General features: G+C 37.4%; 1 protein-coding gene across 1 annotated transcript in view; it reads left to right on the top strand.

Moving 5' to 3' along the window:
• Positions 1 to 440: 440 nt before the first annotated feature.
• The window catches only part of LOC122808018 (beta-1,3-galactosyltransferase 5-like), a 555,231-nt gene continuing 536,557 nt past the window's right edge, over positions 441 to 19,114 (top strand). Inside the window, exon 1 of the mRNA XM_044079017.1 lies at positions 441 to 620. The gene's annotated coding sequence lies outside the window, so the exon portion shown is untranslated. The remainder of the gene's footprint in view (positions 621 to 19,114) is intronic.

Genomic DNA, 19,114 nt, shown 5'->3' with positions numbered 1-19,114 from the left:
AACAGCATTTTTACCCTCCAGTTGTAAACTGTGCAAACTTTAGTTTTCTCAGAACAAGTCATTTAACCAGACAAGAAGATTATATTCCAGCAGTGAAATAAATAAATAAGTGCAAACAACGTAGATTGCAAACCAGTTTTCTACAACCTCAGAGTATTTACCATGACAAATTCACATTATTAAAAAAAAAAAAAAACTTGTGACAACATATATCTAACATAACAAGAGAAAATCTTAACATTATTTTATTTGTCTAAGTCATAATCCTGTGGTAGTATTGCGATTAGATCCTGTTTTGCAATGCTTGGTAAGTTATGCTGGATGGGCATGGTGTATGGCCCTTTAAGGGCCTCACTGGTGAAGGTATGGTGTGTGGCCCTTTAAGGGAATCACTGGGAAAGATAATTCCCAGTGTTTTGAAACACCCCCTTCCCATTCACTCTTTTTGAAGCCCAGTAATTGGAGAAGTCACAGGCTGATACATGTTGCAGCCCATCCCCCAGCATATGAACTGTTGCTTCTGCTGAATGTGGTTCTTAAAGAAGCTCTAGGGAAATTTAAGCCGAGAAACCTTTCCTCTGCCAGCACTGTTAACTTTTTCAAGTGTGAGCAAAGTTCTGGTAAGCTATCAGCTACTTGTATATACATACATGGGTAATGTTTTCTGGAAGAAGAAATGTATAATAAACCGCTTGATATTAATCACATTGTTTGCTGAAATTCCAAAGTGCAGCAAAGCACAGAGAAGGAGTTTTCAGTTTTGCATAATATAGAACACTTGACCTGTTTGTTTTATAGCATACAAGTTGCATGCCATCTATGTTGTTTACCTTTCTTGAAATATCAGTTCAGTACAGTATCAATAACAAATGATTGGTTTTAGCTCATAATAGACAAAAAGTGCAAACAACGCAAGTTATATGTTTTTGCATATCTGCAATTTTGACTAAGTATTGCATGCTACTGAAAACAAGGGCCAGTTTTACAGCTCATGATTTAAATACTATAAAACTGAAGTGTTTAGTAATAATAAATAGTGCAGACATAGAAACGGAACACTGTTAAAACAGAAAGTTGCATTAAAGGTATAGAGGCACAGAAGTGCGTGCTGCTGATGTACATTAGCTTTGAAATTATTCAGTCTAGGGTCTGCAAATATTAACTAAAATGAGAGGGGGTATATCTAATCTAGAGTGACAGATCACTGATTTGAGCCATTTGCTTGGTAAGGTGTCAGTGGCACAAAAGTTAGCACACTTGCCTTTAGAGTTGGAAGATCAGAAGGGTTTGAGTTCTATTCCCATTCCAGATGTCTGAGTTGCCAATACTGCAGTGTAGCATTAGGAGGGTGCTGCACTCATGTCTGTGTCATCAGTTGGTGAAATGTTAAACTGACATCTCAAATGCCTGAGCTGGTGGTAGTTCTGGTGGGTGTAAAAGATTCCTTGGTACCTATCAAAATTAATAGAAGTTCTGTGTTGCACCAGTTAAATTTCCCCTAGCAGTAGAAACACCATATTGGTTCTTGCCTGAAAAGAAGCTGTTAGCTGTTGGTCAACAAAAGATAAATAAATAAATTTGATGTGAATGAATTAGAAAAACTTGATAACTGTTGGCTTTTCCGAAATAAGATGGGTGCCTTACAAAAAAAGATTTTCTTTTTATTTTATGTATTTATCCTTTTACTGACCAAGTTACGCACACCAGGCTAGTGGCTTCTTTTCAGGAGAAACTGTAAGTGATTATTGAAATACATTTTGGGTATAACTGATGCAGTTGTATTTAATTTAAAAAATGCTTTACCCAATGCAGTTTGGTTAAAAAATGAGTACTGCTTCTAAGTATTATTTTATTTTTTTATGTATCAGTGTATGTATGTACATTTGTTTATTTATTTATTTTACATTCGTTAACAAGGTAGGTCTTATGGTTCAAGCCATGGCCTTCGGCAAAGGCACATGCACAGAAAAGACAAATAGCAAAGATGTATAGCAATTTTTACAAAATACTGCAGAAACAAGAGAAAATAGGACTTGCAGCTTAGATTTCTATAAAAGTGTATGTACCCATACAACTTGAGCTTCTAATGCTGCTAGGATAGCAATGTTATTGAATTCAAACATGAAGCCAAATTCCAATTATATAAGGATGAAAAAACTAATACCTTCTAAGTATCTGATTCTAAAATCACTGAATTGTGATTACCAGCTCCATCTTTTATGCTAACGACACATTTGCAACTAAATAGGTTACAGAAATGAAGGTTAGCCAATTACAGTGCTCTTTAGTCATAAGATGGTGGTTATTGTTCTTGTTTCTGTTGGTTTAGCAGTAAGGCATAGCAGGAAATCATTCATTTCCATGTTAATAACAGATTATTGTTTCCATGATTTCAGTAAAAGTTTCTAATGAGTGTGTACACACACACACACACACACACACACACACACACACACACACACACACATATATATATATATATATATATATATATATATATATATATATGTAGATATATACATATATATGTATATATATATATATATATCTATATATATATATATGTAGATATATACATATATGTGTATATATATATATATATATATATATATATATATACATATATATATATATGTATATATATACATATATATATATGTATATATATAGAGAGAGAGAGAGAGAGATAGTTATTTATCTATAGCTATCTACATCTATATCTATCACTCTCTCCCTCCCTCCCCCCCTCTCTCTATCTCTGTATATATGTATATATATATATATATATATATATATATATATCTATATCTCACACACACACACACACACACACACACACACACATACACACAGATATGTACATATATTTATATATATATATATATATATATATATATATATATATATATATATATATATATATATAAACAAAAGATAAACGCCACCAGGGGATAACTGCTGTAATGTCAGTCAATAAGTAAAATCTAAAGAAGTCAGTATGGCAGTACACAGCAGGACACAGCAGGCACGGAGTATAAAATTCTTCACAGCACTTTAATAGAAGTAAAAAGTTAACGCTTTCACAAATAAAATTTGCTTCATCAAACCTTACATCATATCATACATCACTTCCTTTTATACCACTTAACATTCAAATAAGCCAATCAAGACCACAATATTATTCAAAAAGACAAAGCAAGTGAAGCACAATAAAAAATGCATCATAACAATAAAAATACATTATTTCCTTAGTCTTCTATCCCTCATTCTGGCAGTGATAGCTATGTGGTCATTAACCCCTTTCCCCAAATGGGATCTAAGCTTAATGATCCATTTTAGTTCTCTATTCTCTGTAATCTTAGAAATGTCACCTAATCTATCACTTTCGGGAATTAATTCTAATAAACTAAATTTAAACTGATGTGCTACCCCTAAGTCTAAAATATGCTTTGCTATAGCACTATAAGTATGTGGTTTCTTGAAGCAATACATGTGGTGCTTAATATGCTCCCTTAAGCATCTATTAGTTTTCCCAACATAAAATGAATTACATTGCATACATTGAGCTAAATATATGATTATTTCTATTGCAGTTAGCATTAGTATGCAAAGTAAATTCTAGACCTATATCAGGGTGCATGTAATCCGTTCCTTAATATATGTGGTCACAAAAATTGCATTGACTACACCAAGTGCTCCCATTTTACTTCTATTAAAGTGCTGTGAAGAATTTTATACTTCGTGCCTGCTGTGTCCTACTGTGTACTGCTATATATATATATATATATATATATATACAGAGACATAGATTGATACAGATATTTGTTTCTATATCTGCAAATTGTGTGCACAGAAAAGTCAGTGAAAAATCCCATGCTTTTCCAATAGTCTGATAGTCCATACTGGGGATTTAACTGTATTTTTTCCCTGACAAATGAAAAAACTTTGTCTCATAGATTATTATTATCCCTTAACCTGCATTCATTAGTTTACAGACTGCAAAGGGTTGCTTTATGCATAGCCATTGGGGCATCTAAAGTCCTCCCTACTTTTAAAACATTCAACTTAACTCGGATCAGCATAATGTGTTACTTGCTCTCTGTTTGTACGGAAAGTTTTATGCAGTGCATATAGTCACAATAAATCTGTTTGTTCCTTTGAAAAATCTAAAACTTTGGAGCTGTATTCCTGCAATATTCTATTCATTAATTTACTCCATCTGTATAAGAACTGAATACCTGTACACCCATCATAATCATATTCATTTAGCACCTTAGTCTGTAGGTCTTTTTAAAAAATGAACTATAATAATTATTATGAGTGGGCAGCATATTAATGTGGTACATGGATCATCACACTTACATTCTGAATTTTTTGAAAAGGCAACTTTATTGAGTACTTTTTTACCAAAAAAAAGCTGCTTAGCAAAGTTTTGTTTAGCATCTCTCAACACTGACAGACTTTAGGCTTCTGTTAGAACATATCAACAGCCAATGTTGGCCACAATAGGACATTAGTTGTTGTTGTTGTTGTATCTTTCGGCTTTTCCCGGTTAGGGGTCACCACAGCGGAACTCCGGTCCGCTAATGATTGGCAGTAGATTTTTATGTACCAAGTTGCCAGCCCTGACGCACAACCTTCAACGAAGGTATGCCCATTCACACATGTCTCCACACAGAAGACGCTTTAGCTGAGAATCGAACAGGACAACGTCTTACTGTGAGGCGCAACGCTACCGCTGCACCACCCCCGCAGTCTACCACAGTAGGACATTAGTGAGAAGCTAAAATAGAATTAAAAACTGTGATACACTGCACTGTATCTCTCTCTCTTACATACACACACACACACACACACACACACACACACACACACACACACACACACAGTGATAGATTGAAAGGTCATTCATCAGAGAGACACTTAGCTTCCAGCTGCTGTCTGTGTGATAGCATTAAATATTTTATAGTTTCCAAAGCTGTGAAACACTTTGCACTCCTATACTTTTTTCCTGCAACTAGTAATAGAGCAAAATAGCTAAATGTTTGTGTTCTACAAAGCATTATGACCGGGTTTCACTTGTCATGTGTTGTCAACATGGATGCTAAGATTCTGCAATAGTAACTTGGTTAAAACTGGAAACCTATTTGCTATCTATATACAGTCCAGGCATCTACACTGATAATGACAGTAATATTTTGATATCCGGTTATTCATTGAATTTATCATTCATGTAAACGAGAAATGGAAGTCTGCAGCGTAGCAAAATTGAATGTACTTGCAAAGACAATCCCTGGAAAAAAAATTCTGAATAGTATCTTTTTATGACGTACCCGAATCACTAAATGCATTCCAATTTCAAAAGCTAGAAGTGTTATAGAAGACATTAGTGTGACTTCACCATGTTAGCATGTTTAACATTCTATTCTTCATTTATTTTTAATATACAATTACAAAGTTGTCTACCTTACTTTATAGGATTGAAATGTCATTCCATGGAAAGCGCACTTAATCTGTTTTGCTTTTGCAGACTAGTGCAAAGATATTAGTATGATATCTCATTGAATCCCTCACTGGTATTAAATGTACAGGATAACTATTTCTAGCACTCATGCTTTGATCTGTTGACACTAGAAATCATGCATTACTATGAACTTTATTAACAGTTAGTGTGTTATAAATCTAACTAATACTTTGTCAAAAAGATATTAATGCATTCATTCATTCATTTATTTTATTTACAAAATTTTAACATGTTTGTCCCACTTCTGTTCTGTGCTATCGTTTTATGAGTATCTTTGAATGAGAATGCAAATCTCGTGGAAAACACCTTAACATCAGCCTATTCAAAATATGTACATAAGCATAACTGTAGTAGAACACATTAATACTTTGGATACTAATATTGAGTAAATGGATAATAACAGAGATTACCAGTATATAGCATAACAGATGGAGTGCCTTAAACATAAAAGATCAGGGTGTAGTTGGACAAAATTCACCAGACAAGTAGTAAGCTGAAATACAAATGCCCGTCACAGTAGCTGAAAACAATAGAGCAAAATGGGCAAATTAAAAGCAAGTTAGTACTGAATGTAGAGAAATTAATAATCATTGTCATTGTAGATGAAAAGTCTTGTGAAAAGTAAATATTATTTATTTATTATTTTTATTTGACATTTGTTAACTGGGTTGGTCAGACTACGTGCAGACCCCTTTTCAGCTTAGACCTGAGAAGAAAAGCTCCACAACAAAACAAGGGATAAAAAAAAATATTGGCATTATTGGCATCAATATGTGCAGTGCAAAGAAGAGGAAACATGTAATACAGTTAATAGCAAGAAGCAGGTGTATGTAAAAAGGTGATGGGTGAATACACATCCAAATTATCCATGTTAAAAAAAGAAAAGTGTAGAGCAGTGACAAAAAAGAGTGATCCGAGATAAAAAATGGAGCAAATCAAAAGAGCTATTGTGACAAATAATTAGGTGGCTAACAGTAAATGGAGGTAGGATGAAAAAACTAACTAGGAGTCAAACAGTAATATCTTACTACAAGAGATGCACTCAAAGTAGCTGTAACACATTAATGTATTTTCTACGACATCAGAAACATTGAATCTCATAACCATTTTTCAGTCAGAGTGGGGCAGAAACTTCCAAGTGACTTAGGTAAACTAGAAAATGGATAGTAATGCCCCTTTGTAGAAAATAATGACATTTTAATTACTGGGGCTGCATTAATGTCCTTCAGAGTAATGTCATCTGAAACCGGTTTATAGTACCTCTTAAGATGAGCCATATGATTTGCAATGCTACATAGATGAAAGTATGCTGAATATGTGAATACCTGAAAAAGAACAGGATATTAAAGGAATTCTAGTATGCAGTTTGCTTAAATGCTGGACAGTAGAGGCACTCTAGCATCCATTATATCAAAGCCATTAATCTTGTTTACACAGTATCCTTTTACCTATACATGTTTATGTTATTAATTATTTAACATACACCAAGCTAGATTAAATTTTTATGCATGCCATCAGATGGGTAGCAGGTGGGATTATGACTGAAGTAAGTACTCTGGTGATATAATGATGATGAAAAAAGAAAAGGTGTGAGTCTTCTTTAAGAAACTCAAAGTAGTAAGCTAATGACTAAGGAACAAGTTAAATAACAAGGTAAAATGTAGCTGAAAACTTGACAGTCTCAGAAACCTTAGCCAAAAACAAATATTTTGATTAATGAGGGATTAAAAGCTTTTGAGAAAGCAAGAGTTTATGAATGATTACAGGAACAGGTATCAGCTTCATCAAAATTGTAGAGTGTATTCAAACTCTATAAACATTAATCCAACCCCATAAATATTACTAATATTGCAAAAGGAGCAGTGCAAAAATGTGAATAATTCATCAAGATTCCTCTAATGAAAATCCTTCATTGGCAACAAATTAACTTTTTCCTTAGCCACCTCATTTGTTTCCAAGTAGCAAATGTTATAGATGAATTTCCTCATAATGAATGCAGTATCTCTTGTAAATAAAAGTTTAAAATCAAGGACAAAACAACTTGTGACAATGATTCAGTACATATGTTACTTATAAATATTTTATATTACCATTTTAGATCCCAAACTAACTGTAATAGACTACTAGATTAATATTAAGCTAGTTGCCCTTGAGAGCCATTTTAAGCCTAGCCAATTATTCCTTGTGAGACTCAAACCCTGCACCTTGCGTTTGTAAGGCAAACACCTTAACCATTAGGCCACCCTCCCAACCCAGTGGTTCCATGAAAGTTTAAAATCTCTTGATGGACCTACAGAAGCTATGTGATTGATGAGTCCTGTGGAGAAAAATAAATGTATCCTTTGTTCTGTGCATTGAAGTCAGAACTAAATATTACTTCTGTATCAACAAATTCTTTATAGCACATGTATTGTCCTCTATATCTTCTGTATCAATTGATAGTCCAAGATAAGTAATACAAATAAATGCCATGGTATCAGTTTAAGCATGTTTTTGAATGGTTAGCTAGCAAGCTATTGCTATATCCATTATGTATACTGAATGGATGTGTTTCATTAGTGTAGCTATACAGCTTCCCCTTTGAGTGGACAAAAGCAAATAAATGCACAGAGGATTAGAATCCCTGATCTGTATTCATCATAAAAATCTTTAAAACAAATTGTGCTTTTTGAATTGGAGCAAGCCCCCCTGTACCCACCGATATAGAAGCAAGCCCCCTAGACTTATGCATACCAACTCCATGGTCACAGCAACTCAAAGAAGGGGGAAAGCCCATCCAAAACAGGAATGACTTCTGGCAGAGCTTTCCAACAGTGATTTCTTATGGAGAGATTCCGATTGTCAGTGAGTTGAATTTTGGGCAACTGAAGCTCAAGCATTCAACATTTGTCCACCAATAGGTAACCCATTAGGGATAACAGATCTGGTGTGAGAGAAATAGAAATAAGTAAAAAAGAAAAGAAAAAGAAAAAGTTCAGATAAGAAACAAAGTAAATGCTTTATAGGTGCACAGGGAATGAAAAAGACAAACAAATAGAGGCTAGAACTCTTCAGTATTTTGTTAGGATGAAAAAATGACTTATGAAACAAAGCATGACAAATATAGTTCTTGGAGAGGAAATGGTCATAAAGGAACAAATGATAGGTAGGGAAGACAGTGGTGTTTGAATGGCTTCTTATTCAACTGATAGAATCAGCCCTTTCACAGGGGTAAAATTAACACAAAAACTTAAAATGAGTGACCTGCCAGTTTAGCCTCAGTTGTAGGTAAAATTGCAAAATCAATGCTGAAGGCAGGAAAGAAATCTGGCATATATTTTTTATTAAAGAAAAGTACAATACTGCCAAGATATCAGATAAACGCTCTGTCCCAACACAAAATAGTATATAAAACAAAAGTCATAAATATGGGATAGAGTGAAAGCAAAATAAAGTTCATATAGTCACAGTTCACGTAAAGTTAGTCCAAGATAATCCAGAGATTCCAAGGTAGAGCAAATAAAATTTATTCAAGGGTGTCCAGACATAAAAGTAAGCACTTTTGCTTAATAAGCGTCTTCAGACAATAAAAATGTTTTATTGTCTGAAGAAGCTTATTTTATTTGGTCTACCTTGGAATCTCTGGATTATCTTGGACTAACTTTACGTGAACTGTGACTATATGAACTTTATTTTGCTTCGCTCTATCCCATATTTATGACTTTTGCTTTATATATTTTTTATTATTTCTACTGGCTCCCTCTCTAACCTTCAAGACTCTCTCCTACTGCTATTTGCCCTTCTAGGTGTGAGAGTGCTATGGCCTAGTTGTTGTCCTGGAATCATGGGTTAAACTATCACCTGAGTAGGAGATCAGGATTTTTCCATTAGGCCCTAATATGTCCAATGTATTCATGGTGACTCACCAAAGGCATTTAGATCAAATGGCATTCATTAAAAAAATTGCTAAAAAGCACTTCTGTACTTTCAACAAAAAGCTTTTTTTTTTTGCAAAGGGCAAACCCCTTGCACCACTCACATAGGAGGACAGTCGACGCACTTCCAACTTATATAAGATTATACAACTTTGAGGAAAAGTACATCCTCAAAGATCAACAAAAGTAGATTTAATTTCTTTTTCCAATTTCCAAAAATGTCCTATTTTTCATGTGAATTGCATTCACTCTAAATGTCTTTGGTGACTCAGTTCCCAATAGCATTTCATGCAGTTTTTGCCCCCATTGTAGAATGCAGCTCCATATACTGTAACCTCCATTGTTTGCCGAAGAGGAGAGGAGAGCTGCCTAACCCCCACTGTTTGCCGAAGAGGAGAAGAGAGCTGCCTTGGCCATGCCATTCTTCTCCTCCTTAGCAGTAGCTCCAGCAGGAGCCTTACGGGTAACTGAGCTTGGCTTTCCCAGGTTCTATCGAAAATATTATTTTTTGGTGCCAATGGAGCTAATTTTGCATATTAGTCATAGTCTGAAACTTTAACTTATCATGATCTTTGCTTAACTTGGATTTAATAATAAACAATAGGGAATGCACAGCAGATGAGATTATTGCATGGAATATGTTATATGTTTTTTACTTCCACAAACACACAGACATTGTTTGCCATGTCTGAATTTCTATTTAAAAGGAATTTTGTTGAATAGCTACTCACAGAATTACAATTTTGTTGATTTACTATTCACCAAACTGCAGCTTCATTCTCGTTAATAGTTGTATGCCAGTTATGTAGATGAGATCTACTGTGCAATTCTCTCATGCATGGTAACTAGCAGTATGTATGTATATATCTATCTATCTATATATATATATATATATATATATATATATATATATATATATATATATGTGTGTGTGTGTGTGTGTGTGTGTGTGTGTTATATATGTGTGTGTGTGTGTGTATATACACACACACACACACACACACACACACACACACACACCTATAGCCAATCTTTTCTCTGGGAGATATATAAATGACTTTTTCTGTATCTTGTATGACAGCTTGCAAGTAGTCCATTTCTTGAGCAATTATAGGGTCATAGGTTCATAGGTTGGTACTAGGCTATCAGCCCTAGGGCCTATACAACCCTAGCCATAACAATTCCCTGGCTATTTCTTCCCACATTATTTACTTCCTGGACCCCTGTCTAGCAGGGCGACTGACGTGATCCCTGGGGTGAATTTCCTTTCTCCCATCCAATCGTCAAGGTTCCTCTTGAAGAGGTCCAAAGAGGCACTCTGCTTGACATGTATGGGCAATCTATTCCAGAGTCTGGGGAGTCTCTGGGTCAGGAACCTATCCCTCCAACATGTTTTGTTTATTGTGATGACAAGGTTTAGATCCCTGGAGCGTGTAGCTCTGAGGGATTGGGATTTCTTTAAGTGTAGCATGTTCAACAGCTCTGGGTTTGACATGGCCTTGTATGTTAAGCAGAGATCGCCTCTGAGTAGACGATATGCGACAGAGTATAGCTGGAGTTTTTAAGGCGGTCAGCGTAGGGCATCTGCTTTAGGCCTGTGATTCTTTTAGTGAGGTATTTCTGAGGCCTTTCCAGTTGTTGCAGATGTCTTGAGAGGTACATACCAAATGGGGCGTTGTATTCTATAATGGGTCTAATGAGGGATGAGTACAGTGGGACAATGACCTCCTTTTTCCTGGATGAAAAGCCCTTCGTGATGAGGTGTGCCACATAGAAGGATTTCCTGACTGTTGTGGCGATGTGGTTATCGAAGGTGAGACCACTGTCCACCTGTGTCCCTAAGTCTCTTATCACACTTTCTGTGTTTAGTGTACTGCCACCTATATGGTAATTCATGGATACATGTTTTTTCCCAAAGGGATAACAATACATTTCTTGGCATTGAGCTTGAGCCCATGGCTCTGGCACCAAGCATCTGTTTCTGTAAGGCCCTTTTGTAGAGTATCCACATCATTTGGGGATTCAATAATGGCTCCCAGTTTGCAGTCATCTGCAAACTTTGTTAGCCAGAGTCCCTTAGTGTTGACCTGTACTTCAGAGAAGTAGATGCCAAACAAGAGCGGCCCCAGGACTGAGCCCTGAGGTACTCCACTTGTCACTTGTCTGGAGCTGGATTTGGAGTCAGCTACTTTTACAGTGTGGGTTCTATCAGTAAGCCATTTAGCAACCCATTGGGTGACATAGGGATTAATGCCCAACTTAGTAAGTTTATCTATGATTCCAGAGTGGGGGATGGTGTCAAAGGCCTTGGCAAGGTCTAGATAGGCTGTGTGGACCACCTTACCCTTGTCCATGGCTCTGGAGACTGATTCAAAGAAGTCAATCAGGTTCAGGAGACAAGATCGGCCCTTCACAAACCCAAACTGGGTATGGTCCAGTGTTTGAAGGTTGCCAATGTCTTTGTTTATAAGTTCCATGATAATACGCTCCATGGCCTTGCAGATAAGGCTTGTCAGACTGATGGGACGGTAGTTTCCGGGATCCAAGGTGGATCCCCCCTTGTGGATTGGGATAACTGTAGCTCTGCGCCACTCAGTGGGCACAAAACCTGAGGTGAGGCTATGACTAAACATGACACTTAGGTGAGGTGCCAGTTCATATTGTAGTTCATGTAGTACACAGCCTGGGATGTCATCTGGTCCCATGGATGCTGTATTCTTGGCTTTAGAGAGTGCGTTTTGTACCTGTGTGGTCGTTATTACTGGAATTTGGCAATCTTCCGGTATTGAGATGGGCCATTTAGGGGGTGAGAGTGGGGTGAAGTTGGCACTGAATCGATCTGCCAGGATATTGGCAATATCCTTCGGATCAGTATATTTAATGCCATTCTGTTTTAGCTCAGAGCAGATCTGAGCATTGCCATTTAGATTCTTGACATAATTATAGAATGCTTTGTGGTTGTCTTTGGAATCTTTGGCAATTTTATTTTCGTAACTGGCTTTGGAGGATTTTATGAGGCATCTCAGTTTCTTACTGAGGCTAGTAAGGGAGTTTTTTGCATCCTGGGATTTTCCTCTTTTCTGCAAAAGTTTCTTCCTTTTGTTGTAAAGTTTGTTTATGGCAGGGGACCACCAGATTGGGTTCCTTTTTTTGGATGACAGCATTTTGGTTCTATTTGGGATGGCACGATTCATGCATGAGTGGATGTGCTCGTACAGTGCCATAGTGTAGGATTCAGCAGTTGAACTTTCAGTACCCGTCTGCATGGGTGTCATGAAGTTTGTCACTTCTGACTTGAGTAGCATGAAGTTGGCTTTGGAGAAGTTTTTTATGGTGGTTTCTTTACTGGGGGTGGGGTGGGATGTGGATGTTAAGGGTGATTAGCTTATGGTCAGACCTGACTAACGAGGGGTGACCATAGGTATGGAGCATTGATTTCCCATGTTGGTAATGACCAGGTCTAGGATATTGGAGCCCTGGTGGGACTATGGATTAGTTGATCCAGGGCGTTGGAATTTATGAATTCCAAGAACCGTTGCGCAAAGGTGTTGGGACATGAGTAGTTTTCCCAGTTAATGGCAGGGTAGTTAAAATCACCCAGTATTAGGGTGTTTGGTTCTATCTTAATATTTTCCAGTATGTTTAGGAAGGTGTAGTGAGAATCTTGGGGTATGGTGGGGGATCTGTAGCAAGCTACAATTTGGATTGCAGTCTTACCTAGTGTTAGTTGCACTTGGAGAATTTCAGACACATTGTGTTGGCCATCTAGCCTGGTGGTGTGAATATCCTTGGTGAATATTGACACTCCTCCCCATTTAGTGTTTCGGTCCTGGTTTGGTGGCCGAAAAGTGTGGTAAGAGTTGTAGCCTGGTAGCCATTAAACTGAATAAAGAGATAGTGACTCTAAGGAAAACTGGTATTTTACAAGTGATTTCATAGGAACTAATAAATTGCCTTTAGAATTTCAGTACAATAATAATTTAGGAAATACTGTAATACTGTATAACATGTAGTGGCTAAGACTCTCTGCTCTTTATTGTTCATAGGTTCATAGGTAAGTATTAGGCTAGCCTCCCGTGTGGGTCATTTTAATCATTTTAAGCCAAAATAAATGTTCATTTTGTGTTTGAAATGACCTATCCCATTTGGTTATAGGCTCTTGTTATTGTTATCATTATTGGCAATGTTGTTATAGCCAAGTCCTTAATTATGAATAAACTACCTTATCATGCTCAGATGTAAAATTTATAGCTGTTTCAGCCTACATTCCAGTGCTCTCCATGGTGTCTGCCACGTTACTCAAAAAGTATTTTTCATAATGCATAGCAAACGCAGAGCAGTCCCCAGTTGGCAGTTGTGACACTCATTAGAAAACATTAATACGCCACTTTGTTCTGCTATGACTACACAAAATTATTTTAAACAATGGCAGTAGTTCATCATTAAATCTTGCTGAGATGTTTGAACTATAATTATATATAGATAGAATACATTTGAGTGTGGTGCATAATACATTGATTGTCTTCTATAGCAAGTCAGAGGAATTAGTTTTATGACAAATAAATACTTCCTAATAATAAATAACATCACATACTCAGACAAAGAGGACATAGCTAGTATAGTGGCGGAAAAATTTAGTTCAAACTTCACCCCAGTCTCCCATCTTATATTCCCAGACCACATAAATGGGGAATGGGGCTTACACAGGTTATACAAGTTTTGCCTAATGGAATGATAGATTTTAACCAGTTTTAATTGTGTCAAGTAAGTTTGTGGTATTATTCTAGTAGTGTACTGAGAGTTGTGTTAGGATTTTTAGCTTTATAGTTTATTTATTTTTGTTTGCTAAAGTCTTTTTGTTTTTTTCTGGTTTGTTTTGCCAGTAATATATTTCCATTTGTTCATGTTCATATGCTTATATATTTTTATATCTGTTTTTATTAATTCCAATTTAGCTTTTAGAGAGTTAGATTTCTGCCTGTGCTGTGTGTTTTGTATGGTTGATTGTACACTTTTATTTTCAAGTATGGAGTGATGTTTTGTATTAGATTGATAGTAAAAATGTGACTGAGTTGGGATGTGCAGAGTGGCAATAAATGGTGTATGATGTGTATGCAATGGTGACAAAATATCTGGTTTATATACTTCATAAAAGTATTTGTCACACACATTTCGCAATTTACATTATTACACTTAATGCTTGTGTTTAATGATGCAGTGACTCTTCAAAAGACTTGCATATCATTTTCCTTTGTGTATATTTAGTATCTTATGCAACAATCAGATTTAGAACATTGTTCCTTCTGTGTGGATCATAAGTACAAATACGTTTTGTGTATCCCTCTTTCTGTGTGGTTCATACATGGATAGCATGTATAAACTAAAGGTGTTACTACTCAATGCTAGGAACCCCAACATGAAATCCCACTCCCTGGGAGCACTCTAGAGAGTCTTGACATTTATGCAGTTATTGAGGCATGGCTTAAAGCCACAAAACGCACCCCAGCAGTATAAGGCTATAATGCCTTCCACCCATTTACACCAGCAACTGCACAAAAAGGGACAACAGATGGAGGTGCATCAATCTTCATAAATGGTAAGTGCACCTCAAGATTGGAAAAAAAACAATATAACACTCTTGTGCTACTCCATGTCCAACTAACCTTAGGTAAAGCTCCATACCATATCCTTGCTATCTGTAGGTTCACATCTATGATCCAGGATAACCATAGGAATGTACTGGAGTTACTCACATTTCATCTCAACACCATATTCATGGGTGATTTCAACCATCACATCATAAACTGGATTATATACACAACCACTAACCTGCAAGCTCAAAGATTCCTGGAATTTGTCAGTGCAAGGAACAGGTAGTCTGCACACCTACTAGGGTTGCAAATATCCTGGATCTGGTTCTCACAAATATGAGGGAACATTGCACTCCCTCTCATGTAATGTACTCACTGGTCAGAACAGATCCTAGAGCAGTAATCCTTGAAGTAAATATAAAGGCTGAACTCCCAGCAAAGCCCCGAACCTTTAAGAACTTTTCCAATGTTAACTACTTCCTATTAAGTGAAGACATAGCTAAATTTAAAGTTCCCCCCAAACACAGAGAACACAGTGGCCTATGAGAAAGTGTTTACAGAATCCCTGTGCAAGCATCTAAATAACTGCAGAGAAACAGCCATACCAAACCAAAATAAACTTTGGACAAGCTCCAAAAACAAGCCCCCCCCCACCCCTTGGTGGATCCCCAGTATAAATAGGTTGTACAACAAAAGAAAGAACATTCTGTCTAAAAATAGGAAGGGCTATTCCCAAAGGATAACAAAAAACTCCCTCATCAGTGTCAAGGCAAAAATCGCCTTTAGGCTAAGGATCATCATAAGGCATACTTCAATTATGTATGCAACCTTAAAGGGAACACTCAACACTGTGCTGAACTAATAGTGAATGGAAATTCCTATACCAAACCAGGTGATATAACAAATTTGCTGAAAAATAAATTTAGCTACACATTCAACCCCCCCCATCACCCCTAGTTTCCCTCAGGAAATACCCTTTACCATTTCTCTAAAGAACAGGTCCTCCTCACTGCACTCAGCAGAGCTAATAACACTGCATCAATGGCTCCTGATGATATTCCAGGATACCTCCTAAATAGCTTGAAACATAACCTGTCAGACCCACTAGGATCTCTATTCAACCTCAGCCTCCACCTTCATCCCTAGGAAATGGAGGACTGCAACTGTCATCCCTCTACAAAAATGCAGACCATCAGCAGATCCAGAGAACTGCAAACCAATAAGCATGACAAATCTTATAGGTAGAGCCATGGAAAGAATTATTGTGGATCTGATAAACAAAGATGTAGGAAATCTTCAACACTGGACCAATCCCACGGTCCTTCAAGGACAGGTCATGGCTACTAAACTTGGTAGACTTCTTTGAGAAGCTCACTAGAGCCATGGATGGGGGCAAAACAGTGCATACTGCCTAACTTGACCTGGCAAAGGCATCTGAAACAATGCCTCACTTGGATGTTATAAAGAAACTCACAAATTTAGGCATATGTCCCTATGTCACCCAATGGATAGCCAAATGGTTCACAGATAGGACACACCAAGAGACCTGTTTTTGGTGGTATCCCACAGGGATCAGTATTGGAACCTCTCCTGTTTGGAATATACATTTGCCTTGACTTCAGAGAAGTAGAGGGCCTTTGGCTGACCACATTTGCTGATGATTGCAAGCTGACTGCAATCCCTGAATCCCACAAAGATATACATATCCTCCAGGAAGGTCTGATACAGACAAATAACTGGTGCCAGAACTATGGCCTAAAACTCAGGACAAAAAATGCATAATCACATCCTTTGGGAAGACAACCACCTCTGCAAATTACAACATTGATAACACTCCCCTATGAGTAGACCCAGTGGTAAGGTACTTGGGAACTCAGACTGACAGTAACTTGAACTTTGATCACCAGGAGTCCATGGTAGTGAGAAAATTATTTTATATGGCACAACTTACAAGTAAGGTCATGGCATCCACATCTAAGAAGATTATAGTCTCACTATACTCGCCCCTCATTAGACCAATAATTGAGTACAATGCACCCCTTGGCATCTACCTGACCAAGTATTAACAACAGCTGGAGTGGCTACAGAAGTCCCTCACCAAAAGAATACAGGGTGCAAATAATATGTCTTATGCAGACAACCTCAAAGCCCTATCCCTGTACTCGGTCTCCTAGAGACTACTTAGGGGTGATCTATGCCTGACCTACAAGGCATTATCCGATCCATCCCTAATGGATATAGTACACATTTACAAAACAAACAGCAATGGATATTTACCAGGTATAAAGATCTAAATCTCATCTTTGAAATAAACAAAACATGTTGGTGGGACAGATATACATCTCAAAAATTACCCTTTCTCTGGAGAAGAGCTATTTTCTAAGCCTATTCAAATGCAATTTGAACCAAGGGGTGGGAAATAACAAATTCACCCCTAGCTTGTCAATTGTGGTCCTTATGGAAAGGGGAAGTTTGCAGATGCACGAAGGCACAGACATGCCCATTCTAGCCCATGGGCATTGATGATTGGGAAAATTAGGGCATGAAAGGCTTAAAAAGACTCTAGGGTTATTAGCATAGTAACCTCATTTGATCCTATGAAATGTTTTGGTATGCCTTTCCTTGTCTGTGAATCATATGTGAAAAATCAGTTTTGTTATATCCCTTCCTTTGACTGGATCATATGTGGAAATCAGTTGGAAAATTCCTCCTAATATGTTGATTATATGTGGAAATCAATTTTAGATTTAACTATGCTTCCAAGAGCTGTAACAACATGTATTTATTTATTGTAATGCCCCCATAAAATAAATGCAAGGACATATTTTCTTCATAGTTTTCAACTGTCCAGATTTTCACAGAATGTCCAGATTTTTGACTCACATTTTTCATAGGTTCATAGGTAGGTACTAGGCTATCAGCCCTGGGGCCTATACAAGCCCAGCCAAAAAGGTACCCTGGCTTTTGCCACCCAAGAAAATTATTTTCCTGTGCCACTGTTGAGCAGAGCCACAGAGGTGATCCCCGGGGTGAATTTCCTATTTCCCATCCAATCATTAAGATTTTTCTTGAAGAGTGCTAATGAGGAGCTTAGGTCCCTAGAAAGTGTAGCTCGGAGGGATTGGGATTTCTTTAAGGGGAGCATGTCCAACAGCTCTGGGTTTGACATAGCTTTGTATGTTAGGCAGAGATCACCTCTGAGTAGGCGATATGCAACGGAGTAAAGCTGGAGTTTTTTGAGATGGTCTACGTAGGGCATCTGTTTGAGGCTGGTAATCCTCTTTGTGAGGTATTTCTGTGGCCTTTCCAGTTGTTGTAGATGTCGTGTGAGGTACATACCAAAAGGGGCGTTGTACTCTATAATGGGTCTAATGAGTGATGAGTAGAGGGGAACAATTACCTCTTTTTTTCTGGATGAGAAACGTTTTGTGATGAGGTGTGCCACATAGAAGGATTTCCTGACTACTGAGGCGATGTGATAATCATAGGAGAGACTACTGTCCACCTGTGTCCCAAGGTCTCTTATCAAACTTTCGGTGTTAAGTATACTACCGCCTATGTTATAGTTCATGGGTACAGAGTTTTTACCAAAGGGGATGACAATGCATTTTTTGGCATTGAGCTTGAGGCCATGGCTTTGACATCAGGCATTTATCTCAGTGAGGCCCTATTGTAGGATGTCCACATCTTTAGGAGATTCGATTATGGCTCCTAGTTTGCAGTCATCTGTGAACTTCATTAGCCAAAGACCTTCTGTGTTAGCTTGTACTTAGAGAAGTAGATACAAAACAGGAGAGGACCCAGTACTGAACCCTGTGGTACTCCACTTGTCACTGGTTTGAAGTCTGATTTGGAGTCTACTACTTTCACAGTGTGGGTTCTGTCAGTAAGCCATTTGGCAACCCATCTTGTGACATAGGGATTTATACCTAGTTTAGTGAGTTTATCTATAATTCCAGAGTGGGGGATCATGGTGAATGCCTTGGCAAGACCTAGATAGGCTGTGTGAGCCACCTTACCCTCATCTATGGCTTTGGTGACTACTTCAAAGAAGTCTTATCAGGTTTAGGAGACACGATGTGCCT

Source organism: Protopterus annectens, chromosome 1.part1 (assembly GCF_019279795.1).
Source record: "Protopterus annectens isolate FY-2018-M chromosome 1.part1, PAN1.0, whole genome shotgun sequence".
Taxonomy (NCBI): Eukaryota; Metazoa; Chordata; order Ceratodontiformes; family Protopteridae; genus Protopterus; species Protopterus annectens.
Note: the sequence above shows the minus strand (reverse complement) of the source record. Positions and strands in the feature narration are given on the sequence as shown.